Source organism: Suricata suricatta, chromosome 4, assembly GCF_006229205.1.
Source record: "Suricata suricatta isolate VVHF042 chromosome 4, meerkat_22Aug2017_6uvM2_HiC, whole genome shotgun sequence".
NCBI classification, from domain to species: Eukaryota; Metazoa; Chordata; class Mammalia; order Carnivora; family Herpestidae; genus Suricata; species Suricata suricatta.
The window spans coordinates 75,250,705-75,277,387 of record NC_043703.1 but is presented as its reverse complement, the minus strand read 5'-3'; the positions used below and the strand labels follow the sequence as shown (position 1 = coordinate 75,277,387).

Below are 26,683 nucleotides of genomic sequence, written 5' to 3'. Positions count from 1 at the left end.
GCTCTGTGCTAACAGCTCTGAGCCTGGAGCCTGCTTCAGATTCTGTGCCTGCCACTCTCTCTCTGTTCCTCCAGCTCACGCTCTGTCTCTGTGTCTCTCAACAACAACAAAAAAAAAAACCTTAGAAAAGTTTTTAAAGGCTAAAATATTTACTATTCTGGCCATGCACAGTAAAACCACTGCTCTTGAGTATTAGTTATACCTTCTGGAAGCATTCTTCTGCAGTGACCATGTGTTCGAAGTGTCCGAAGATGTGGTTGCACAGGCTAGTACATGCTCTTGGGTGAAACAAGAGACATCAAGGGCGGTACAGAACACTTTTGTACCTACCTCCAATCTGACTTCAGATAATCCTGCACACAGGAAGTCAACCTTAAAAGGGACCATAGATTCTGCCTTCATTCTTTAAAGAGCTGAGAGGTAGAATACCCAAGTTCATGGACGAGCCAATAATAGCCTTTTGATTCTTTGAAAACGTTGACACAGTAGAATCAAATTGTAAGGAATTCTAGAATGAGCTAAAACCGACATTAAAGGAATTATTTTTGGATTACATAAAATAGTCACTTCAAGGATTAAGCACAGAGCCTGGAAATGGCCAGTTTTTATATGAGTGTGTGAATAAATGCTCACTCAGGATCACTGTGCTTTGCATCTTATTTAAAGAGCAAACTCACAGCCAGTGTGTCTGGTCTGCAGCATCCCGGGGCATGTGTGTTGGAAAGATCATGAGGCAAGTGGGGTTTTACCTGCAGATCGTCAGGGCTAGTCTATGGCTGTGTTGACCTGTCCCAGTGGTCAATGGCATCTTTACCTCCAGTAAGTTTCTGCAATGTTGTGACAACAATTTCAAAAGGTTTATGTGAAAGAGATATCCACATTTAATCCTTCTCAAATTTTTAATAGGAGATATTAAATTAGATGAATACAAGAAAACATTGACCATGAAACACCTCTTTGATTCATGCGGATTATTTCAAGTGGCACAAAAAGGATATTCATGTGGGAACATGAGTTACCAGTTACAACACGAGAATTGCCCCTTCCATTCGCGAAGGATGGGTTTTTCTCAACGCATGCGTTCTGTGAAAAACACATCCCAGGGAGCCTGGGTGACTCAGTCAGTTAAGCATTTGACTCTTGGTTTTAGCTTGGGTCATGATCTCACTGTTTTGTGAGTCTGAGCCTCACTTTGCTATCAGCACAGAGCCTGCTTGGATTCTTTCTCTGCCACTCTCTCTGCCCCTTCCCTGCTCATGCTGCTCTCTTTCTCAAAAATAAGTAAATAAACTTGATTTTTTAAATTTCTGAACCCACAGGACAATGAACCTCAAACTGATTTTATATAAACTTGTCACATTTTATTTTCAACTCATGTGCCTTCAGGGCCACATTCATGACCAAGATATTATCACCTTACATTTTTATAGCTCAAATTTCACTTTGGTGTCATATCATGTTTTATATTGGTTACATTAAAACTCTGTCTCTTAGATTAATTGTAGGTCATTGTAAGATCAGTCTTAACATCTTACTTCTTATTTCTGGTCAAAGTGGCTCATTCCAGACACATTCATCCTTTTGCTCAGGAAATGTCTTTTAAAGGTAGATTTAATAATTCAATGCACCAAGCTCCCTCATATAACTACAATGAGCAAAAATACATACTATGTCAATTAACGATGGTGTTAACGTTATCTCTTTTTTAAAAGCTAAGAGAGAATGTTGTTATGTATACACAGTGAACTTACCTTAACACAAAGAGAACGTTGTGGGTTGCATTTTCCGCTATATCACACACAAATCTGCAGACTCCAGGAAGAGGTGTCATGGCAGCAAATGGAAATGGCAGCCCCCAGCGGCATTTTCTTTTCCTTTGTATACACAGTAGGCAGGTGTCATGATTAGACTTGACAGCTTGAGTTTGGAACTCTAAAGGGAAAGCCAAAGGACAAGGAGTCAGTGAGGTGGAAAGGAGACATGGAACCGAGGGTACATGGGAAGGGGCAGGGCCCTCATGATATAACTTGGACTCATGCCAGGAACTACTGTCAGGGCCTGGGTCCAAGTAAAGCTGGCGATGTTCTCTCTCCCATGCCTGGACTCCTACCAATTGAAAGGGAGACGTGAATGATAGTGAGCATGCTGTTGTATTGATATTTGAGGAGTTTGCCCGCTTGCTTTTTTGCTTTAATGACAAAAATCAGGATCACCTAGAGTGTGAGTTCTGGAACACAAGATTTATACCCAGAAGGGACTGAAAATTAGAAGCTACATGCCACGTTTTCATTTGACTCTTATTTGACACGTATAACAGTTCCTGGTGGAATACAGAGACAGTGGAAGAAAATATTTCATCCTGAATATTTAGGACCTGGTATTTTCTGAACTTAAAACATTTCTAGCACTGAAATACATGAAGCCTAAAAGCATACAAAATTAAAACAAAACGCCCTTGTAAGCTATGCTGCAAAACATGCAATTTAAATTTCATAAATAAACACCTTTTTAAATGCATGGTTAGAAGATTTTAATTCAAGATAGATATAAAATCACATATATGTATTAAGTATCTGTGATTTTCAATTATTTGAGAATTAATGGGCTTATCTAATGGGAGAAAATAATGTAATAAATCAATTTATACAAACCAATACGTCTTTTAATTATTTTAGAACATGTCAGTACTTGTATTTTATTTTATTTTTTAGTATTATTTATTTTATAATTTTTTTAGAAATCTCGACACCCAACGTGGGGCTCTCTTCCAGTTGAGCCCGCCAGGTACCCCACAAACCAGTATGTTCTAGAAACCAATTCTAATCGCCAATTATTGCACTGGAAATTAGGGTTTGCATTGGACACTCATTTTTTGTTTTAAAAAATCATGCAATAATTTTAAAAATAGACATTTTATTACAGCAAATACTTTTTAATATCCAAGTGGGTTGTGGCAAAATCATATTATCAGGATTAGAATCTGCAGAAACCAAAGGAAGATTTAAAAAATAGCTCTTTTGAAAAGATTCATCTATGGCATCAGCTTCTGACTGCTATGACTTTCTCCTCCTAACATCTATTTTCACCTATACATACAGAGAATCATCTTCTTACTTGCAAATATCTATGTTCCATGAAATTGATTAGCTGTTTTAACATGAAGTCATTGTTGACCCATTGATTGTTACCCTCACAATGCTGAATGTTACATACAGGGTCACCACCCCGTCATTTGTAGCCTGGTCACTCACAGCATCACCACACAGGAATTCATCGTTACTCCAACACAGCATCGCCAACCATTGAAACACTGCCAGTTCTAACGCACTAACTCGGGCCACCCAGCATGGCCACCATCCAGAACACCAGCATGCCATCAGAACATAAACACACTACCAAAATTTGTTTTTCAATCAACTCGGTGATAATATTTCAAGAATAAAGTATAGGACGAAATGCTGATGGAAAATTGTGCATGTTTCCTGAAAATTTAGACTCGATAGATAAATGATCCACTATGCTCTGAGCATTAGGAACACAGAAAATTATGGCCTGACACTTTAGATTCACTTACAACTTTAACAAGAAAAAGAATGGGAGGCTGTTAGATAATTAGCAAAGGACATCAAAAGAAAAAAATCGATCTCAGGGACACTGCAATAGCACCCACGGTAGATGATGTCAGTTTCCTAATGTTATCGGTTCAGGCACCCTAACATGCCTCCTCGTATAATTTAGATACCTTGCTGCTAAATGCCATTTCAGAGGTCCCTTATTTGTCTGTGTTTTGTGAATGGCCCCGAAACTCTACATCATATCACTACTCATGGTCACCATCTTCTAATTACTTTAGTACCTGCTAAGGTTTTTCCCTAGATTTGACCCAGGTGTTGAAGCCTAAGAGATTCCAAGACCAGGTCTATCGGTGACACCACCAGCACTCTGGCACGACAGTCCCCCTCTAGACATTTACAAACTAGCTTTCAGATTCAGCAGGTAAATGTTTCAGAATCTGTTCATTTTAAATATTGTTCTGCTTCCGAAATTAGGTGCTCATATTTTATGGCTTATAATTGTCATCAGAATTTGAGCAAGAAATCAATGAATCTACAAAGCTATAATAATGATTTTAATCTTTAATAAAAATATATTTTAAGAAACTATCATCAAGTTAAGAATGCTTTTGAAATGCATATCAATTTTATATAACTTGCTAGAAAAATTAAAAAATAATCAAGCAATTATTGTATTTAAAGATACTCTTTATACTCTTTTCTTTGAAATGTTGATTTCACTAGAAAAAAAAAACTACTTGTCTGAAAGAAACATTTAATCCTAACTTGGATTTTGTATCACCTGGAATGTTTCAATGAGTAGGAAGTGAAAAGTCTTAGAAAAAGACCACCAACATTACTCCCTGAGTTTCTTTCTTTGCCTGATTCAAACATCACCCCACGCCCTTCTGTTCTATCATCTGATGGAATATATAAACCTACAGCATATGCATAAACATGCCTCCAAAGAATGTTGAGGTAATTCTTTTTCCAGGGCTGAACTTGAGTTGGTTGTGTGCCCGTTGGTACACAGCCTGAACGGGGTCCTGACCCCTGGTGGTAGGCTCTGTTCCCAGTTTCCAAATCAGCCCGCATTGAAAGTGCCCATTGAGAACACAGTTGCTACATCATATGTTCCCTCCTGTCCACACTAGTTTTAACATCACTCATTACTCGAAGTCGAATCATTTCCCTTTATCTGTCTGCACACACATACATTTGACGGGGTCCCTCCTTGCATATATCACCCCAAGGCACAAACTTGAGGTCTCACAAGTGTGGTGACCAACACATAGTTAATATTTGTTCAGTAGCCAGTGACTCACTGAATGGATGAATAGATACACAAAATGGCCTGTAGCCATTTCCCTATTTGATGTATTCACTCATCATAAAATTTCCATGACAAACCATAGTTGCCTGCCCACTTGGGAAAGAACAAACCACTAAAAGCTGTGATTCTACATGGCTTAAATATAAGGTAATGTTGAGAATATCCTTTACTAGAGTGAAATTAAGGGACTGTTCAAATGTTTTTTATATTTCACTATAATTGTTTATGCAATATTGCTTGTAAATCTGGAACTATCTACAGAAAAGAAATCTAACTCAGCAATGAGCCAAATTGACTTGGCACTCTTAGGATTAAAAGCAAAATTACTAATAAAAATGAGAAGCTGTTTGATTTTGGTACTCAATTGTACTTCCTCATTAGAAAACTACATGTCCTGAATATTTGACATACCAATACTCCTTCTTAGTTGAAAAATAAGACTTATATATAAAAGCAGAGTTTTTTAAAATCATTTCAAACAACTGAAATGTTACAAATGAATGGAACAACTGTAAACAGAAGTAAAATAAAACAACCCACTTCAATCAAGGCCATTTCCCTAACAGTTCCTACTTGAGAAGAGAAGATCTTTTGGCATCGCTGGGAAGTAACACCTCTGTTAAGTAAAAGGACTGGTATTAGTCAGATGCTCAGAATTGCCTTGGGCACTGAAATAAATGCATCTGGGGATATACACGTTCTTGGTACATTTGTTTATCTAATATCTAAAACTTCTCTGTTTAAATAGAAAATGGTCACACACTGTTTCTTTTTATCTGTAAGGCAGAAAAAAATGACATGTGAGACGCTGCCTTGAAAGTAGTCAATGCAGAAGTGAATAAACACTCTTATCTTCAACACTGTAAGGGAGAGTCGACCCAGCATTGAAGTGCAAGGTGATGTTCTCTTTGACACTGGAAATTATTCGTCAACTGTACTCTTAAATTTATAATTGAGTTCTGTGTTTAAAAGATTTCCAGGCACAGTGTTAGCTAATCTATCTGACGGATTTGATAATGGAAGTGAATTTAATTACCTCTTCTCATCTTTGTTCCCAGTCAACTCTACTTCTACAAACAAAAATACTTAAATGTGTGCTAGTTCATGAAAACAAAAAGGAGAGGCTAAGATTTAAGAATACATTCTCAAGTCTGAGAAATTGTCATAGTCTAGAGGAGTCTAATAGACTGAATGTAATGTGGAGTCCTGGACAGGATCATGGAATAGAGCATTTGGTAAAAACTAAGGAAATATAAATAAACTATGGGCATCAGTTAATTATAATGCATCAATATTGGTTCATTAGTTTCGACAAATGAACCATGGTAATATAAGATGTTAATAACAGGGGGAAATGAGCATGAAATATGTGGGAACACTGTATGACCTGCCCAATTTTTCTATAAATTGAAATCTAGTCTAAAATAGAAATTATTAAAAAATGTTTGCCCTTACTGATTGGATTATTTTGACCTAGATGGAGTATTTTTAGGGTGTTATACTATCTACACTATACTATATATATTATACTAGACTATTATTAATTACTAAACATAAAATCATTGATAATCAAATTTAGAAATTAGACAAAATATTCTCTTCCAGAGGATCCCAGCTGGCTCAGTTGTTGGAGCGTGGGAGTGTTGATCTTGGGGTTGTGAGTTTGAGCCCTCCATGTTAGACAGATTACTTAAAAATAAAATCTCTAAAAAAATAATAATTTCTTCCAAGGAGCCACTGCACTGTGGAAATAACTCATTTTTAACAGCATTCCATGGTATTCAATAGGGGACAATGGGAAGGCCTCACCATATTAAAGTAAAAAGGCAGCCCATGGCAATGAAAAGTACATTGCTTACCAAGGTCAGACGTGGGCCAGGACTGCTTTTTAGGACACGATGTACTACAAGCCGAACAATTACAGGAATCGAAATGGCAAGAGTACTTCTGCATCTTTTATCAAATGATCCTATAGAATGATTCGTTTCTAAAATGTTTCTTTACCTATAGCTATGGATGATAAAGCAGAAAACAGAATGTGTGTGTGTGTGTGTGTGTGTGTGTGTAATGTATGGAACTTTTAACATGTTAATCTTATAAAATTCATAGAAGTGAAGGGTCTGCATTTCTTTTATTCAAAACGTATGCTTCCCATATAATCTAATGGAATTACATATGCCGGGCCCATGTGTGTGCGCGTGCGTAAAAGCAGGTCACAAGTGACACAGCCTCGTCAGATACATTGAGAAGGCTTTCAACCAAATGAATAAATCAGAGACCCTAACTGTTTATGCCCTTATCCTGCAGAGATCATTTATGGGCTGTTGGGATTTCTTGTACCCAGCAATAGGAACTAGAGTTGTGTTCAATCTTCCATGTGCTTATATTTGTGAAATGTACCTCTGAAGATTCCTTGAGAAAGTAAAATTTTTATTTACATTACCACATTAATTTTGAAGTGGATATTTTTCCTTTTTGATAAATCTGTGCTAACAGTAGTTACTTGTCACCATGCTGCCATGTGGCTCACTCCATGAAAAGGTGTATAACAAGCAAGGGTCTGAGAAAAGGGTTCCTTTAAAAAGAAAAAACAGCCAGGATAAATAGGAGCTTCGCTAGGCCACCACCGCCGATTTGGAAAGGGAGGCAATTCTGGCATCAACTTCATCACACGTTGTGATTCCCGGAGCACAGATGAGAATGGTTGAGGGCGGAGTGAGTGCATTAAGGTGAAATTTCCCTTGGAGGGCTTATTTACAGATGGAGAGGGAATTAAAAAAAATTCTGAATTTGTTCTGTTGATGGCATTCCCACGGATGGAAAGGGGAGTTTTGAACATCAGGGAATGTGCGCTGTTCAGTCAAGTTCATTCAGGGGGAGGTGGGTCCATGTTTCTGACATTCCACAAACAGCCCGAAACACAGTTCCAGAAGGAAAACAGTAGCCCATTCAGGTGGCAGTGCTTTATTTTGTACTCTCAATTGCTTGAGACTTTTAAATGATTTCTCTTCCTTTTAATGTATTTATGGTAAGCTATGGCATAGCCTGCATCTATTTATAGCATTTGCACATCAGTCCAGGGTGGGATCTATTTCTGAAGCGTGGAGACCTGCCTTCAGATGATGGGTGACGTGTCTCACATCCATGCCAATTTGTGACACAGAATGCTCCTGGAAAGGCCAAAATGTTAAAAGACGATTGGAAAGCACACATATGGTTTTTGAAAGAAAAGGGAGAAAGAAAGAGAACATTTCCATGCCCCAGCAGAGAAAGTCTCCAGCAGAAAGTTCTTCATTTCAATAAAACTGCTCTGGCTAGACTGAAACGGGAGTAGGATTTATTTGCTAGTGATGCCCATAATTGCTATGCAGCCAGAGTGATTACTGGGGTTACCTGTCCCCCCACCACCGCCGTAAGGTGTGGATCTTAAATGGCTCCTAGGGCAAATAAATGTCAGTTTACTTCACTATAAAGAGAGAAGAGGCGTCCGGTTTTGTGCTTTCATTAACCCACGGCCACCGCCTTCTCGCTGCGCGCTCTTCAGACCTTGGGCTTCTATCTCTAAGTCATAATGGGACATAACAAATGAACTGAGCCCCCTGAGGCCATGTAGCTCCTGCTCACACTCGTAATGATTTTAAAATGTGTGGCTGCATCTTGAGAAAGAACAGACCTTGACATCATATCCGTTATCAAACGCCAGTAATTGACATAGAGACAGGCTGCACTTTACACTGGGTTATAATGAATCTGCTCCGGTGACCTCAAAGCCTGCACTTCTGAGCAATTCACGACTCAAGTCTTGATGCTTTGTCAACTACTTCGGGAGAAATGAATTACGAATGAGGTACTAATGACGTATTTCATCACCTGTTTACCTTCCATGATCAGTTGCCCTCCTTTAATTTACCAGAAAGACTTTTTTTTAAGCTACTGCCAGTTGCAGTGACCTCTCGTTTGAAGTAGTTATAAAGTAACACATACCTGAGGGAACTTGGATTCTCTTTGGACAGCCCACTGGTTCTTTTACTAAAGTTCTTTGGAAAGAGAGAACAAGAGAGAAAATCAGAGTTTCCTAAAAAGAAGGAGGGGGGGGGGGAATTGCTTGAATGCCTATGATTTCTTCAGTTAGTGTGTTTTACTTCTGAAATAGCAATTGGCAATAAAGTTAATTCATCAGAGATAAATGCTCACAATTCAGAACCAGCACTGAAGCAAGAATACCATGTCATCTATAATGCATTCCACACCTCTACGGGGGATAGGATCACAGAGATACCACTATATCAGAGAAAGATTAAAAGAACAGATTCCAGCCCCTTATACCTTCAGTGCACTTACTTTATTTCATTTTTTAAAAATTATTTCAGTTTATTTCTTTTGAGAGAGAGAAAGAGAGAATGGACAAGGGAGGGGCAGAGAAAATCCCAAGCAGGCTCCACACCATTAGCACAGAGCCCGATATGGGGCTTGAACTCACAAACCGCAAGATCATGATCTGAGCAGAAACCAAGAGTCAGGCACTTAACCAACCGAGCCACCCAGGTGCCCCTACTCTACTTCCTTTTTAATTTCCTTATCCCTAAAGTGGAGAAGCAAATGTCTTTCCCATTTGATTGTTGCACATATAAGAACACAAAATTAGAAAATATTTTTACCCCGTCCAGCACTGAGTAAGCAGTCCTAGATGTCATTTTCCTTTCTCTTCCATGTTAACAGCTATTTACATTCAGCCTAATTTTTTTGAATTAATAGATTTATGTGCTACAGGGAGTAGAAAAACATCATTAAACAACCATAAAAACCAAAGAGCTATAACATGAGGTAGAAGAAAGTAAGCTATTTCTTTACGGAATTTACTATTTTCTTAAACTTTAGATTTTCTTTTTTCACTCTTCATTCATTGTCATATAAAAATACTATATTAAATCTCTTAAAGTCTAGTTTAATGTATCCCAGTTTCTATTCCTAATGTAATTTGCCCCTGACAAAATTGCAGTGGCTTACAATTACCTACCGCACAGAATCTAAGCTTGGCCTGGTTGGTGAAGCTGGTGCATTTACTAACTATCCAGGTAGATACTAAAGTTACCAAAAAGATGAAAATTTTCCATGGAAAATCATGGAAGAGAAAGACAAGCATGATGAGGAGTTCATTACTGTTCCTCCTGCCATCTAGTGTCAAGTTCTTCAACTGGCCTGGTTCATGGCCTGGTCCATTTGTCCTTGGGTACAGCTTCTCGGGAGTACAGTATGATGACCTATGGCTACCTTCACTCAGCGTGTCAGGTTCCGTATCCCTGGATCTCTCTTGTGACCTCCATTTTTATAGGTTGCCCTCGTCTCTCCCCCGGTTTCTAAATCCTCATGCCTCTTTACCCTGTGGACTCTTGTGTCTCTCCAATCAATGGCTTTGAATCCTTCAGCCAATTCCTGTACATGGCTGATATTATTAGGCTACTTCCCAGGTCACCTCAACTTATCCTGTCAGGTCTGATTTCTGAGGTAACTACATATACTTCCCCCAAACTATCCTTCACCTTATTTCTTACTGCTGTGCCGTGTCCAGAAGTATACATGTTCAATGACAGACTATATTCTAAAATACTCTCACTGATTATTTTTTGCCTAACTTATTTTGAGTTCATTTTCTGTAACTTTCAATAAAGAGTCTAATATACTCTTTAATTTCTAGCTCCTCTGTTAGTTTATAGTTTCTTTTTCTTTTTATGTCTCTTTATTTAAATGCAAGTTAGTTAACATACAATACAGTATTGGTTTCAGTAGTAGAAGCCAATGATTCGTCACTTACAGATAATACCCAGCTTCCATCACCCATTTAGCTTACATATAATACCCACCTCCCCTCCAGCAACCCTCAGTTTGTTCTCTGTATTTAAGAGCCTCTTATGGCTTGCTTCCATTCTGTTTTTATCTTTTTTTTTTTGCTTCCCTTCCCCCATGTCCATCATTTGTGTTTTTTAAATTCCACATATGAGTAAAGTCATATGCTATTCATCTTTCTCTGTCTGACTTATTTCACTTAGCATAACACATTCTAATTCCATCCACATTGTTTCAAATGTTGACTTCATTCTTTTTCGTTACTGAGTAGTGTTCCATTTTATACATATACCACATCTTCTTTATCCATTTATCAGTCAATGGACATTTGGGCTCTTTCCATAATATAGCTAGTGTTGATAGTGCTGCTATAAACATTGGGGTGCATGTGCTTCTTTAAATCAGCATTTCTGGGGGCGCCTGGGTGGCTCAGTTGGTTAAGCATCTGGCTTCAGCTCAGCTCATGATCTCACAGTTCGTGGGTTTGAGCCCGCATCAGGCTCTGTGCTGACAGCTAGCTCAGAGCCTGGAGCCTGCTTCAGATTCTGTGTCTCCCTCTGTCTCTGACCCTCCCCTGCTCACACTGGCTCTCTCTGTCTCTCAAAAATAAATAAAAAGCATAAAAAATTTTAAATCACCGTTTCTGTATCCTTTGGATAAATATCTAGCAGAGCAATTCTGGGTCATAGGGTAGTTCTATTTTTGGTTTTTTAAGGAACACCCATATTTTTATAACTGCCTCCCAGGACACACCCTATTGCATGTCTGCCAACTGCAAATATTTTTCAGTATTTCAGTGTTTTAGACCAGTATTGTTTATTTCATATACTTGCTTTCATGATGATTTAGTTTTGCTTCTTCAACCAACTTAGATATATTTGAGAGACAGACCATGACTTCTCAGCTGTACACTGCTAGCATAATTTTAGGAACAGAATAGATGCTCAGTAAGTATTTATTCCATGCTTGGCTCTGAAAAACAATCTAAGGAGAAATACTTGGGAGTTTTGATCCTTCAAATTTGAATGTCAACCCCATTATCAGCATAATCTAACTCCAAAGTCAGATCTTACCATTCAGGCAAAATGGAATAGATTAACAGAATCCCATCTATGTAAAACTGGCCAAAGAGGGCTATTAATTCATTTTCCTTTGAATAATATGGAGAATTTCCGTACAGAAATAACTATCTGGTATGTCATTATAAAGCGGGGAATATGGGCTGAGCCTGTAATGCATTTTGGATTCAAAGGATAGATTATATTCGCCTAATCTTCTATCTTTCTGCTGTGTCAAGAAGAGAAACCTGATGTGACAGACAAACAGACAGAAGGCAGACACATTAACAAGATTTGGAAACATCATTTTCATGATTGTAAGTTTTGTTCTACTTCTCCCTGGATTTCAACTGCTTTCACTGCATACCCCAGCAACCTTGTAAATTCCCTGTATACTTAAGATAATTTGAAATGGATAAAAATAAAGCTTGATAAGTAATTTCATGCTACCATTTCCAGTATACGAAACAAATAGAAACTCCATCACTATTCAGCCCAGGAAGAAAAACATTAGGTCTATGTTATTGGGGTAAATATTATGAAGAAAAAAGGTGAGGGCAATTTTATTTCTGTGTAGAGTGGGCACTTACCAGAGGAGAGATTAGAACTTTCAACTCACTAGGAAACTAGTATCTTTCCTCATAAATTGTAGTAGTTGAGTTCAGATTCCCAAACTGGACTCTCAGATTTGAATTGAATCCCAGCATATTAACATAATCACTGTGTCACCATTCACAGATCATATAACCTCTCTGTGCCTCCTTTTCCTCTTCATAAATGCAAACAATAGTAGAATCTATCACACAGAGCTGCTGTGAAAGTTAGGTGCTGAAATGGACGCTACATTCTTTATTTTATAATTATTGGGGGGGGGGAGGCACACAAATGGGAGAGGGGCAGAGAGCGAGAGAGAGAGAGAGAGAGACAGAGAGAAAGAGAATCTTAAGCAGGCTCCTCACTTAGCATGGAGCCTGACACAGAGCTCCCATGACTCAGGGATCATGACCTGAGCCAAAATCAAGAGTCAGACACCCAACCGACTGAGCCACCCAAGCACCTCAGGACCTAATATTCTTACAATAGTGTCCTGCATATAGTAATATTCAATAGCTGTAATTGTTTTATACTACTGTGGAAGTAGGGGTTTTTGCAGAGTTGACATTCGCAGTCTTCTCTTGAAAACAGAATAACAGAATTGAAGAGCTTTCAGTCTGTTCAAGCTGTTCCCGTATCAGCTCAGCTGAGCCTGAACATTTATTCTTTTAGTGACCATCTTTGGCAATATATCTGTCATCCCTGGCATGCTGTGGAACTTGCACTTGACCTCATTTCATCCATTGTATCCACTCAGTTTGGTCACTGCAGCCTATTGCCCTGTACCTTGTACATCCTTAGCCCTGCACAATGACCATTGGCATTCCAATCTCTGATGCTGCACCATCTAGAACTGCTAAAGAAAATTAAAATACGTTTTTGCTCAACTTACCACAAGATAAATATGCATTGGTATAGAATAAGAAGGCTTTTTGTTTTTGTAATCAAGGCCAGGTAAAAACAACACAAAGTAAAAAACACCGTATTAACTATTCATTTATGACCTCAAGTTTCAATTAATGGAAGTCTTCATTCTATAAACAGCCCAAGTAGTGATCAAGTAACTACTTAGCAATCTGTCATCATAACCACTTATTAACAACCTATCAACTAAATCTATTAATCACTTTCTATGATTGAAAGTCCCTATATACTGTATCCATCCATATCCCATATTATTGTTACTCAAATGTAGACTATTCTCCACTGCTTATCAAGCCTAACCCAGGTTGGGGATGATTATAAAGAAGATTTAATTAAATCATTCCATTTTTACTAGATGCTAGCATTTCGGGTAAAAGTGTTGGGTGTGGTGGAATAGTGCAGTTAGGGAGGCCCAAAATAAGACCAAGAGCCTGTCTGTCGATTTCACTTAATCATATTATTCCTTTCATTATGAACATGGGAAATTAGGTGTTAACTGGAGAATCTGAATCATGAAGAATGACCTCTGAATAAAAGAGCTTTTAAAAACTCTCATTTGATGTCTTGGTTGGAAGATGCTAAAAATAAAATAAAAACTAGGCTCTGTCAGGCAAAATATTAAAATATAATCTAGCAAGCAAAAGTACTCTTTAAAAACATCATGCCAATAACACTAATAAATTCATTTTCTTGATATTTGTTTCTTCTACAAATAAACAGTTAATGTAATCTTTTAAAAGCAAGTTTATTATCAAATGGCCTTGAAATTCCTTTTCTAATATTTCTGCACAGCAGCATATAGAGATTTGTTTTGTCAACCGTTTTCAACTTACCTTAGACTCAAGAAGGAAGGTCTCCCTAAAAAAAGTAAGTACATATTGTGATCTGAAAATGAAATGGTGGCATATTAGCTTTAAAAAAAGTTACTCATTTGTGTCTTACCTTAACATAGTGATGTTAATATGTCCTAAATTATGTGAAGAAGAAATATTAACTTGGTATTTTTATGTATTTCCTCTGTGTATATATGTAGGGCTGTCACTTGCTAAAAAGAAAAAATAATTTTTCTCCTTTCTAAACCTGTGCCCAGTATTCCATATTGTCAGACATAACTTACATTCTCAGACGTTTCAAAGTCATTAAAACCCATTATCTGCTAATAGAGAAAAGGACTTTCATTTCTTTGTAGTCATTCATGCAATATGACTTACTTAGGGCTTTGAAGGCTCTTGGTGTGTTTTAACCTAAACTCCTCCTAATCCAGCTGATTTCTTGAGCACTGCATCCAGCATTGAGTACAAATTTCTAGCCTTCAAGCTATAGAATGGGTTCTCTGAAAGGCAATAGGAACTAAACCGCTTTACCAGAAAGGATTTCATGCTGGTTCATAGTCTTTAGAAGAAATTAAGTGAATTGGAAAGACTGAATTTCTCTTCTCCATTGACCATCTCCTGCAATCCCTCACTCTAGTCTTTCATAAAGAATTCTGGCCTCAACACCAAGCCTCTACCCAACCAGTCTCCATACATCAGCAATAGTGTCCTGGGTAACCATTTCTGTGAGAATTTCTTAATTATTAACTTCTTCACAGAATAAGAAAAACTACGAAAACAAATATCACAATTCACTATGTCAAGAAATAGTTTACTATGAATTATACTTTAAACTCATAGATGAAAGCTTTTCTGGATGACTTTCTTTACACACAACTTTTAACCAACGTTGAACAATTCTAGCTTCTAAATGGATACCAGGTCCACCTCTCTCATCTTGTCTAGGTTGTTGGCTCAATCCTAAAGTCTAGAGAGAAATAAATTGTAAAAGCAACAGATTTATAATTATGGGATGTGAATTTGCCAGTTTGCCTCTGTGCCCTAAAAAATTAACTTGTTTGGGTTCCAGATTTCTTATCTCCACCCCTGCCCCATCTAAGTTAGGTTGAACTAGATGCATGATTGATACAACTCTTTTAACAACTACCACTCATTACATTACCTTTCATGATAGAAGCTGTATTTTTAAGTACTTTTGTGCTTAATGGCTTGTGATTATTAATAATAAATATGTACTGTTTCATTAATCAATAGTTGATACAAGTCTTGTTACCTAACTAATCAAGTCTTCCTCTGAGGATGAAATAATCATTATGACCACCAATCATCAGAACAGTTTTAATCAAAAGCAAAAAGTCTTGGCATTTGAAGTAGTTTGAACTGCATTAGCACTATGGAGTTTAGAAACCTCCCTCCAACTCTGCCTTGGGAGCTATTTCAGTAGGTGGCCTCTCAGACTCTAACTCAAAGGCTCAATCATTCACAACCAACTTGACAAAGCAATATTATGACCACAGAATATAATCCTACGATATCAACATTGAAAGTGAAATATATAGGGGTAGGCCATCAGTTACATGAGTTACAAGGGTCACTCAGATTTTTAAACTATTTCTTCCCTTTCACTGCAGTATTGCTCTATTGAATTTCAGAAGGAACAGGGGCTCCTGGGTGGCTCAGTCAGTTATGCGTCCGACTTTGGCTCAGGTCATGATCTCATGGTTCGTGGGTTCGAGCCCCGTGTCGGGCTCTGTGCTGACAGCTCAAAGCTTGGAGTCTGCTTCGGATTCTGTGTCTCCCTCTCTCTCTGCCCCTCTCCCACTCATGCTCTGTTTCTGTCTCAATAATAAAATAAACATTAAAAAAAAAAGAAGTCATGAGTTTCAGAAGGAACAATCTGCAGTCGACACTAAAAGACAAAGTGCCATTCTACTGGGCACGTGTATCAGGAACCAATCACATTTGTGGAACACGTTGAAGACCATTTCAAGTTGTAAGAGTACAACATATGTCCTCCTACAAACTATTTGGACAGACCAGGTAGAGGTACATTTTTTTAAAATCTAATAATAGAGGGAAACAAATTGTCAGGGTCCTTGAATTAAAACAGTGATTGCTTTGGGTTAAGAAGAGTTGGAGCGTGGGGTCCCTGGGTGGCTCAGTCGGCTTCCGGCTTTGGCTCAGGTCATGATCTCATGGTTCATGGGTTCAAGCCCACATCAGGTTCTGTGATGACAGCTTAGAGCCTGGAACCTGCTTCGGATTCTGTGTCTCCCTCTCTCTCTGACCCTCCCTTGCTTGTGCTGTCTCTCTCTCTCTGTCTCTTAAAAATTAAAAAATAAATAAATAAAACATAAAAAACTGAAGAGTCGGAGCTTGCTTGGGCCATCAGAGAAGTTTTCAGGCACAAGCTGACTCGAATCACCCCGGACTAACTATTACAATTCTTACAACTCAGATGGGCTGAGAGAAGGAACCCACTTACCCAGATCTTGTATCTGTTTTTAGAGGGCAGAATCAAACATAATGGCAGGGACAGAAAACATTTTTCTTCTTAATTGAACTAGCCTATTCAGGAGGACTTAAAAGGTGACAACTTTTGTAACTCAAATTATTTACAAAAGTCCACTGAACAGAGGAAAATGTTCGCACAGATTATTAATTTGAAAAAAAGATGATTTGTTCCCTTTTACATTTATTAAGAAGGTGGCAGAGAGCGGGAACTAATAGGCACGTAAAAAAGTTTGTGAGTCCAAGGATTTTTATCACAGAGACCAGCAGTAGGGCCGTTTCCTGAGAGTGTCCTAGAAGAAGCATGGAAGGAAATTTATATGAAAATACTGGTGTATTTCCCAGATGTTTCCATGTCTAGACAGTTAGTGAACAGAGATGAATATCTTTAGTCTTACTTCATGTACCAAAAATCTCCTCCTTTTAAAATGTCTGCCTAGATGTCCAGGGCGGGCATGCCTTAAGAGTGATATTCAAAGTATGACTCAAACAATAGGAAGCTAAAATGAATTAATCTATTTTGTGTGCTTTGTTTTTAGAAGGACAGCTGATAATCTCCTTGGTATCAAGACTGCTCAAAAAGGGAAAACGAAAAAAAAGAAAGAAAGGAAGAAAATGAAAATAGTTGATCTGAACTTGTTGCCTGAGCAGAAAATCTATTGTTCAATGCTGTTTTTCAAATCCAACTTTGAATTTTTCTGTGGCATTAGAAAAGCAGTATTTCCTATTTCCTATCTCTCATTCAAAGCTCAACTGAATTCCAAGATGGGAAGAGACCAAGAATTCAACTAGTCAACTGCAGAAGCCGTGATGGAGTGCACTGAGTGTTTTTCAGTGAGCAAATAACCTAATCCAAAAAGCCAACAGACCCTCTTTTGCTATTTTGAAAATGTTAAGACTGTCACAACCCAGTCAGAGAAGGAGCGTGTATCTTTACAGAGATACAGACCGGTGTCCATTCGTGAGAAATCATTGTCACCTTCTCAGGGTGGCGTAGGATGTCCATGGTCATTTATGAATGTAACCACTTTGGTTCACTGTAGCTAAGAAAATAAATCAATCAAGGAAAATTATTTCTGAGGAAGGGCAGAGTTGAATTCGTTTTAGTGGGAAATTTAAGCCTGAAGAGGGAAAAATAGTATCACTGTTACATCCTTGACAACCCAGCAGACAATTCTGGTTACCTGTGCATTTAGATTTTCATCCGGGTGCTATAATGAGCTCTTTGTGGATTTTGCTTGTGGAGGTATTACACATCTATCTAATGATCCTGCTCAGAGGTGCTCACATTTTGAAAACATTTCTTCCATACATTTAACCTATGACTCTATTCTTAAAAATATCTGTGTTTAGGGGCCGGGGTGTTTCAGTTGGTTAAGCATCTGATTCTTGGTTTTGGCTCACATCATGATCTCACAGTTCATGGGATGGAGCCCTGTGTTGGGCTTTGTACTGACAGCATGGAGCCTGCTTAGGATTCTCTCTCTCTGTCTCTCTCTTTCTGTCTCTCTCTCTCTCCCTCTTTCTCTCTTTGCCCCCCTCTCTCTTTCTCAAAATAAATAAACATTTAAAATATATATATATATATCTGCATTTAACATAGGCATCTTAATTAACATTAGCACTCTACAAAATGGCTTCTTACTGTCTCAGATGCTAAGTGGAGCCTAATTCCAAGCTCCAAATTTCAAGTCAAAACTCTTGGATAAATTTAAGTCAAGTGAATAAGAAAGGCAATCAATCAATGGTTGTTCATTTACTTAGTTGAGCCGCATTTTTTTTAAATTTCAAATTTGGTGCTTTCATAGAAGTGATCAACATGAATAACTATACACAAAGAAAAAATATCAGTATAATAATTCTGAACTTCAAAATACTGCCTTCTAGGACTATAGCATTATATGGCAATTTTTAAGGTGTGTGAGGGCATATTCTCTCCAAATTCCCTTCTTAATCTAAGAGCCTTTGAGTTTGTGACCCCTGGACTAGAGAGTATTTCCCTAATTCAGCACTATGAACATTTCATTAGATGATTTGTTTTGTTTACCAGCATCTCTGGCATTTATCCAGTAAATACCAGTAACACTGGAGACAACCAAAAATGTCTCCAGATATTGCCAAATGTTCCCTGGAGGGCAAAATCACCCACCAGTTGAGAAACAATGAACTAGAAAAAGAATTTTGAAATATACTTTTTAAATGATAATGTCCACCCCCTTCCCTCATATCCCAGTTATGGTTCAGTGAAGATTATAAGCATGTCATCCCAAATTGGTACCAAAATGTGCTTGACTACTAGAAGATACCTAATAAAATGTCAATAGAGTGAGGAACAATTACACCTCCTTTTTCATGTATTCATATACATTCTGAATAGTTGATCATATTGTCATGCTTCCCAATGTTTCTTTGGATAATTGCTATCTTTTTAACTTTTTCATATACAGCTTTTTAAAGAACAAAAACCACATAAACCCATCAGACTTTATCAGTTTGTCCTATTTCACACTTAAGTTTTCACTGTGAAGATTGATTTAGAACCCATGAATTGTATTTTGTTTTGCGAGCAAGTATATATGCTTCTCTTTATCTGGTTTAAGATAGGTAATTCAGTTGTTCAAATTATGTAACAGACATTACCTCCACATCCAGCAACAATCAAACACTACTGAGAAGTAAGGCAGCGTTGGTTTGTAGTGTTTTCAGTCGGGCCAGCCACCATCTTTTGTAAGTAACTATGTTCTGACACGACAGGGTCGACCACACTCTAAAACCCTGCAGTTGAGCTCGTGTGGCACTCTGACAATTAATAAAATGTCTGTGTGTGGTCAAGACAGTGATGATTCCTGTTGAAATTAATGCTGACTTGAGTAATCGGCATGGACTGCAAGTAGGGATTTTCAACCATCTGGCTTCCTATTGTTTATCCAGGAGAGAAGAGAGGAGCTGAGCCAGGGGAAGGAACCTAGATGGCCCACTGCATTCCCTCCTTACCGTCCCAAGGGGCAATTCTACAGGATTTAGACTACCCACTCATGACATCCCTCCTGCCATTTCTGAGCTCAAAATCACCCTCAAAACACTTCATATGATTTCATTTTCTGATTATATGATATTTAACAATTCTTAAGTACCAATGTTATATTAAAAAAAATGCAACCACAGAGGCACCTGGGTGGCTCAGTCGGTGAAGCATCCAACTCTTGGTTTCAGCTCAGATCGTGATCTCTCAGTCGTGCGATTGAGTCCTGCTTTGGGCTCTGTGCTGACAGTGCAGAGCCTGCTTGGGATTCTCTCTCTCTCTCTCTCTCTCTCTCTCTCTCTCTCTCTCTCTCTGCCCCTTCCCCACTCTCACTCTTTCTTTCTCTCTCAAAATAAATATACAAATGTTTAAGAAAAAATTACAACCGCAGTTCATTATCTTGATCCCTAGCATGTTAAATTTTTGTGAGATCGCAGAAGACAGTGTGTATAAAAGTGGGATAATAACATCATTCCAGAAATTCTTTAACCAAGTAAATGAAAATGTCTTATTACAGATAGATAGTTTATCCCCAGCACGTGGATGAAATTAAACCCTCAGTATTTGCTTAATGGCAAATTCGCTGGCTTGTTATTATTGATGATGCCCTCCCGCCCAGTTCTGCCACAGCAGCTCCAAACTTCTTTTTCACTTTCACCGAGAGAATTCCCTGCACTTCTGTTGTGATTTGGATTCTGCTTCCTTGATCTTGAGACTTTCTCTCTCTAGGATTACTTTTCAGTTTCAGGGAAGACATTTTCCAGAGTTCCCTGAGAAATGGTACTTGGCAGGTCAATTTTTTGAGAACTTGCACGTCTGAAAATGTCTTTATTATACTCCTTCTTGATTTATGGTTGGCTAGTTATAAAATTCTAATTCCCTCAGCATTTTAGAGGTTCTGTTTCATTGTCTTCTAGCTCACTGCACTGCCGGTGAGAAATCCAATGCCATTCTGGTAGTTCATTCTTTTTATGTGATCGGGTTTTTTTTACCTGTGGAAACTTTTGGACGTGTCAGACTGTGTCTTGGCTTCTTCTTAAAGTGTCCTCCCGTTTTTACTAACCATTAGTCATATGCAAGCTAACAAACAACTTCTGATTCTTATTTGCAAAATGTGTAATAGAACATAATGCAAGTTGCTTTTAAATAGTAAGTTGTCAAGTTTTTGTGCCATGATGAGAGCCATTTTGTTTAAGTTGGATGAAAGAATTGTCAAAATTTGTGACCTTATCTCCATCAACTGAAAGAAATTCACGAAGCTTCTAATCCCAAATCTAATAGTCTTCTTTTAGCTCTTGTCCACTTGGACCATTCCTTAGCTTTAGATTCACCCCTCTAGCAGTCCCAGAACTTTCTCCTGTTTCATTCCTTTAGTATGCAACTCCTCCCCCTCTTCCTGCTACATTTTCTTGCCCTTCTCTTTCACCCTGGCTCCTGAATGTGGATACCCCTTTGGATTCTTTGCTGGACATTTTCCTATATTTTGTGATACTCATATTCTAAGAGGCCCCATTTAATTTTAGGACATTAAAGGTCAACATTAGGATAGTTACTTTCAAAATACATATTTGGACATATGTTTTATATGTAGTCTCATATTTCCACCAGAATCATCTTCAGTGAGGTATATGGAAGAGAAAGCAGGACAAAATCTTCCAAGAGGTGTTGACATACTTTCTCTGTAATGGGCCAGAGGGTAAATATTTTAGACTTCTCAAGATACACAGTCTTTGTCGTAAATGCTCACTTCTGCTACTATCGTGTGATCGCAGCCATAGATAATATCTAACCGGATGGGGTGGCTGTGTTCCAAGCACACCTTATTTACAAAACAAGCAGCAAGGCTTACTTCACCTCTTGCTTCAGTTTGCCAATGCCTGGTCCAGAGATTTGATCTGTGTCAGAATACTACACAAAATGGTTGTATGACCTCAGGAGAATCATTCAACGTCTTTGGGTCTCAGTAACACATAACTGCACTAGAAATTATTTCCTTTGACTAGTATTTTCTTCCTCTTACCCACTACCTTATGGCCATACATGAACTCCTATTCATTCTTTTAGACCCAGCTCAAATGTCACCTCTTCTGTGAAGCCTTCCTTCATGCATGCAAGATTGTGTATTAAGTCCTAAGTATTTGATACCTATCCTGAGTCAAAATTAGCCTTCTTTTATTCCCACAGAACACGTTTTTATGAGTCAATTAAAACATTCCTACCATTGCACTTTATGTGTATCTCTTCATCCCTTGAATTTAAGCTCAGCCTTTGAAGCCTCAGTGTCTGCTGAAGGACCTGCTATATAATTTATGCTCTCCAGCTGCTTGTTAAACATTTGTGCAACACAATGGCCTACCTGTTCGGTAAGTTCTTTCAGCTAAAAAATATAATTATACATGTTTTAAACCAAACCCATTCTCTTTCCTTCCCAAATCTGCTTCTCTTATTGTTAATGACACCTTTGGTCGTAGTTACCCAGGGCTCAAAATTAGATCTCTCTGCATTTTGGTTAGGATATATGAATTAAAATGAGCTGTGACTTGAAGTCCAGCCCTGCCACTGACTCAGTGCAAGATCTTGGGCACATTTTTAATTTCTCCAGGCTTCTGTTTCCTCATGTGCAAGAAGGGGACTCAAATAGTGTACAGCCCAAGGTTTCTGCGGACAATTAATACACCTTGTGTTTTGAATATGTAGCTACTTCTCGAAAACGGTGCCTCCAACTTTTGTTGCACTCATTCCAACATTTCCGGTAGCATGGTCTTTAACAAATTTTTAACAGAACCCACATTCTCTTTAACTGTGATTGGGATATGACTCGAGCTACCTAATGCCTTTATCCTAACACATGGCATGTGTGGAAAATGCAATGAGAGTGAATTCCTTTTGGAGACATATAGTCTCTATCTAATACTCAAGTAATATATGTTACATTAAACTGTTCAGCCTAGAATTAGTTTACAATTGGGGTACCTGGGTGGCTCAGTTGGTTGAGCATCCAACTTCAGCTCAGGTCATGATCTCACGGTTCATGGGTTCGAGCCCCATGTCAGGTTCTGTGCTGACAGCTCAGAGCCTGGAGCCAGCTTCAGATTCTGTATCTCCCTCTCTCTCTGATCCTTCCCTGCTCGCACTGTCTTTCTCTGTCTCTCAAAAATAAATGAAAAAACATTTTTAAAAATTTAGAATTAGTTTACAATTATGTGATAATATTTAATTGCCTATAATGCTCTTTCTTTTGGTATCACTATTTTATTTTATTAATTAATTTATTTTTTATAAGTTTATTGTCAAATTGGTTTCCATATAACACCCAGTGCTTCTCCCCACAAGTGCTCTTCTCCATGACCATCACTCCCTTCCCTTCCCTCTCCTCCCCCTTCAACCCTCAGTTCATTTTCAGCATTCAATAGTCTCTCAAGTTTTGCGTCCCTCTCTCTCCCCAACTCTCTTTCCCCCTTCCCCTCCCCCTGCTCCTCCATTAGGTTTCTCCTGTTAGACCTATGAGTGCAAACATATGGTATCTGTCCTTCTCCACCTGACTTATTTCACTTAGCATGACACCCTCGAGGTCCATCCACTTTGCTACAAATGGCCAGATTTCATTCTTTCTCATTGCCATGTAGTACTCCATTATATACATAATGCTCTTTTAAAACCTTTTGTTCTGTCCATAGAAGGAAAATATTTATCCTTGTTTATATTTCCAAGTGTGTTTGAAAAACCCCAATATCTTCTGGCCTACTGTATCCTAGATGCATCTAAACATTTTGTGTCGCCTTGGCTTGCAGTAGCCCAGTGAATGATATTATTTGATTAAACACTTTTTTTAAGTGAGGATTCTTTTCACTTAAAATTAGAAATACACAGTAGCTGTTAAGTTAGTGTCTCTGCCTTCTCAACCTTCCTACAAAGCACAAATTCCTATCCATATTCCAAGTTGTGCTTCTAAAATTTATTTGGGTCCTAGATCTATATTTTCCTGGGCAATCTCTTCATTTCTGTTCTGGGATATTATTTCAATTTCCAGCATTATTTAACTTTATTTTTTTATTTTTTTATGTCTTTTATTTATTTTTGAGAGACAGAGAGAAACAGCGCGAGTAGGGGAGGGTCAGAGAGAGAGGGAGACACAGAATCCGAAGCAGGCTCCAGGCTCTGAGCTAGCTGTCAGCACAGAGCCTGACGCAGGGCTTGAACCCACAAACTGTGAGATCATGACCTGAGCTGAAGCCAGACGCTTAACCGATTGAGCCACCCAGGCGCCCCTAACTTTATTTATTTAAAAAATAGATTATCATTTCTATATATGAAATAAGATTATTTTATTAGTGTTTATATTCTCACACAACCTAGTATAGTTCTGCCCATTACACACACATTTTATTCTTTTTCATTACTTAGAATTAATATAAATTAAATTATAGTTAACAAAGGTGAACAAATCTACATGAACCTGTTCCACAGATTAACTGAATACATGTTTCTTGATTTCAAGTTATAAACATGCTGGGTTTAGAGTAATATTGATTATTTTTTGAGGAAAAAAATCAATGAATGAAATATGCAAATTATAATACATATGTGTATATGTGTATATATGAATTTATATGTTTACGTATATATGTACTTAAAACATATGACATTACATGCTGCCTTACAAACTCCGTATTCCCCTCTCTGATATCTCTATGGTAATTGAGGCTGCAACATAAACCTCACGCCTCATAAGTCACCTTTGCAAAGGTATTACTTCTGATTGAAAAATTATGGCTATAATTTTTTTCAACTCTCTAAGAACTGAGTTAGGAAGATAGTGTAAAACAATTTCAGATAGAAATACACAAAGAGTAAGTTTATCAGAGGGAAATTTATCAGAGTTAACATGGCAATAAATTGGCAAAAAAAATAACATCTCAAACATAGTAACCAGCCAAACAATGAAATCTGTATGACTCAACCTTTGTCCACTAGCTCCACCCTGTGGCATCGTGAGAATTTATTTTATACTCAAAGGGAAAAGAATCTTCCCAAATATTTAAAAGTACTGATTCACGATGAATTGAATGCCTCATGGCAAAAAAAAAAAAAAAAAGGCAATAATAATTTAAAGTGATAAGAAACACTCACCTTTTTATGAATAGTAGAAGTTCATCCCTTTATTTCCTTCTGGATTTAAGATTTAAGAGTAAGTCTTATTTCCCTGGATAAACAGATGTTAAGCTAACTAACTTTGGATTTTCAACCTAAAGTCTTACCAGATGCTTTGCAATGTTATTTTACAGTTCACAATGCTGGATTAGAGTTCATGGTGTGTTTTTTTAAATTTTATCTAATATCCATTTTTTGCAATAGTCTTGTATTCCCATGCAAATCACCCCAGTTCCAATATAGGAAGATAGAAAAGTATATGGTCATCCATTTATAAATCTAAAAAAGCCTTTAAACACTAAACAAATTACCTCTTCAATTTAACTTTCTGATTTCCTTAAGCTGCAGCATGCAAGTGCGGTTTTAAAACATGATTTCCACAAAGCTATTGTGAGTAACAGAATCCAGAGCTAACCAGCTTAAGCAAAAAAAGGAGAAGATTTGGGGGGAATTTAGTGTCATGTCCCAGGAGGAGTTGAGTAACAAAGGTGGAAGAGAGATGGGGGTTGGGTGCTCTAGAACACCCAATTTCTTTGTTGTAACACAAATTTGAGTTCTAGATTTTCTGGGTGGAGGTCTAATCTATGAAAACAGTCGTTGGACTTCCTTAACTCTACTTCCTTAACAGCTACTTACCTGAATTCAGGGAACAGTTAGAGGTGCATTTGTTCATAGACATCACAGAAAGCAGTCACTGGGCAACTACTAAGTGTGTACTATACCTGGCAGTGTAGACATGGACAGGGAGAAGGAGGAGAAGCAAAAGAAACAGAAGAAGCAGAAGCAGAAGCAGGAGGAGGAGGAGGAGGAGGTAGTGGAACTATTAAAGTAGGATGTGAGTTCCAATTCCACTTCACCCGATTACCAAAATCAACAAGTCTGAATTCTATTATTAACTAGATAGATAATTGAACATTTCTGGCCCAACAGACTCCAATCAAAACTTATGTTTATAGATTTTATTTATTTATTTATTTATTTATTTATTTATTTAGAGAGACAGAGGTACAGAGCATGAGTGGGGGAGGGGCAAAGAGAGGGAAACAGAATCTGAAGCAGGCTCCAGGCTCTGAGCTGTCAGCACAGAGCCTGACACGGGGCTCGAACCCACGAACCGTGAGATCATGACCTGAGCCGGAGTTGGCCGCTTAACTGACTGAGCCACCCAGGTGCACTTTTTTAATTTTTATTTTGTTTGGTTTTGTTTTGTTTATAGGTTTTAGACCACAAACTGCATAGTGGGAGAGTGGGAGAATTACAAACTTTTCTCAATGTGAATGTATCTTCTTTCATTGGGCAGATCGCAAGATTAACCAGCTAAGTGAAAAGCACCTAACTCCCATAGATTTTCAAGAAGTTTCTAAGAACTATGACCAACCTCTGCATGGAAAAAAAGTTTCCCAGCTGCACCCCAGAGAGATACTACCTGTTGCCATCAGTGTTTGGTAGACAATGGACGGCAGTGGCTCACTTTGACCATGACATTGAAGCAGTGTCTGCAGGCAGGTACCATTCCTATGGGAAGAGGTGAAATTCAAGAATGTACAACTAATACATTAGCATGTGTGCAATTTTTAAGTATCTTTTATACCCCAAAGGTAATTTCTCAATACCAAAATCATCACACCTGTTAGTTATTGAGCATTCCCATACCAACTTTATGTGTGCTTACAACAACCCTGTAAGATCTCATTATCATTATCCTTTTATACATTGGGAAACTAAGAAATGTAGGAATTAAGGCAACCTGCCCAAGATCACACACCTAGAAATTATTTTTTAATTATTATTTTGACAGAGACAGAGACAGTGTGAGTAAAGGAGGACAGAGGGAGAGGGAAAGAGAAATCCCAAATAGG

The 26,683-nt window shown here is 38.0% G+C and overlaps 1 long non-coding RNA gene across 1 annotated transcript; it reads right to left on the bottom strand.

Annotated features, from left to right (window-relative positions):
* Positions 1–7,835: 7,835 nt before the first annotated feature.
* LOC115289004 lies at positions 7,836–25,303 on the bottom strand. The gene is made up of 4 exons (XR_003907328.1): positions 25,136–25,303; positions 14,141–14,192; positions 8,872–8,924; positions 7,836–8,057 (listed from the first exon to the last, which is right to left on the bottom strand). It is a non-coding gene; the product is annotated as an uncharacterized LOC115289004 (long non-coding RNA).
* Between the last annotated feature and the right edge of the window lie 1,380 nt (positions 25,304–26,683).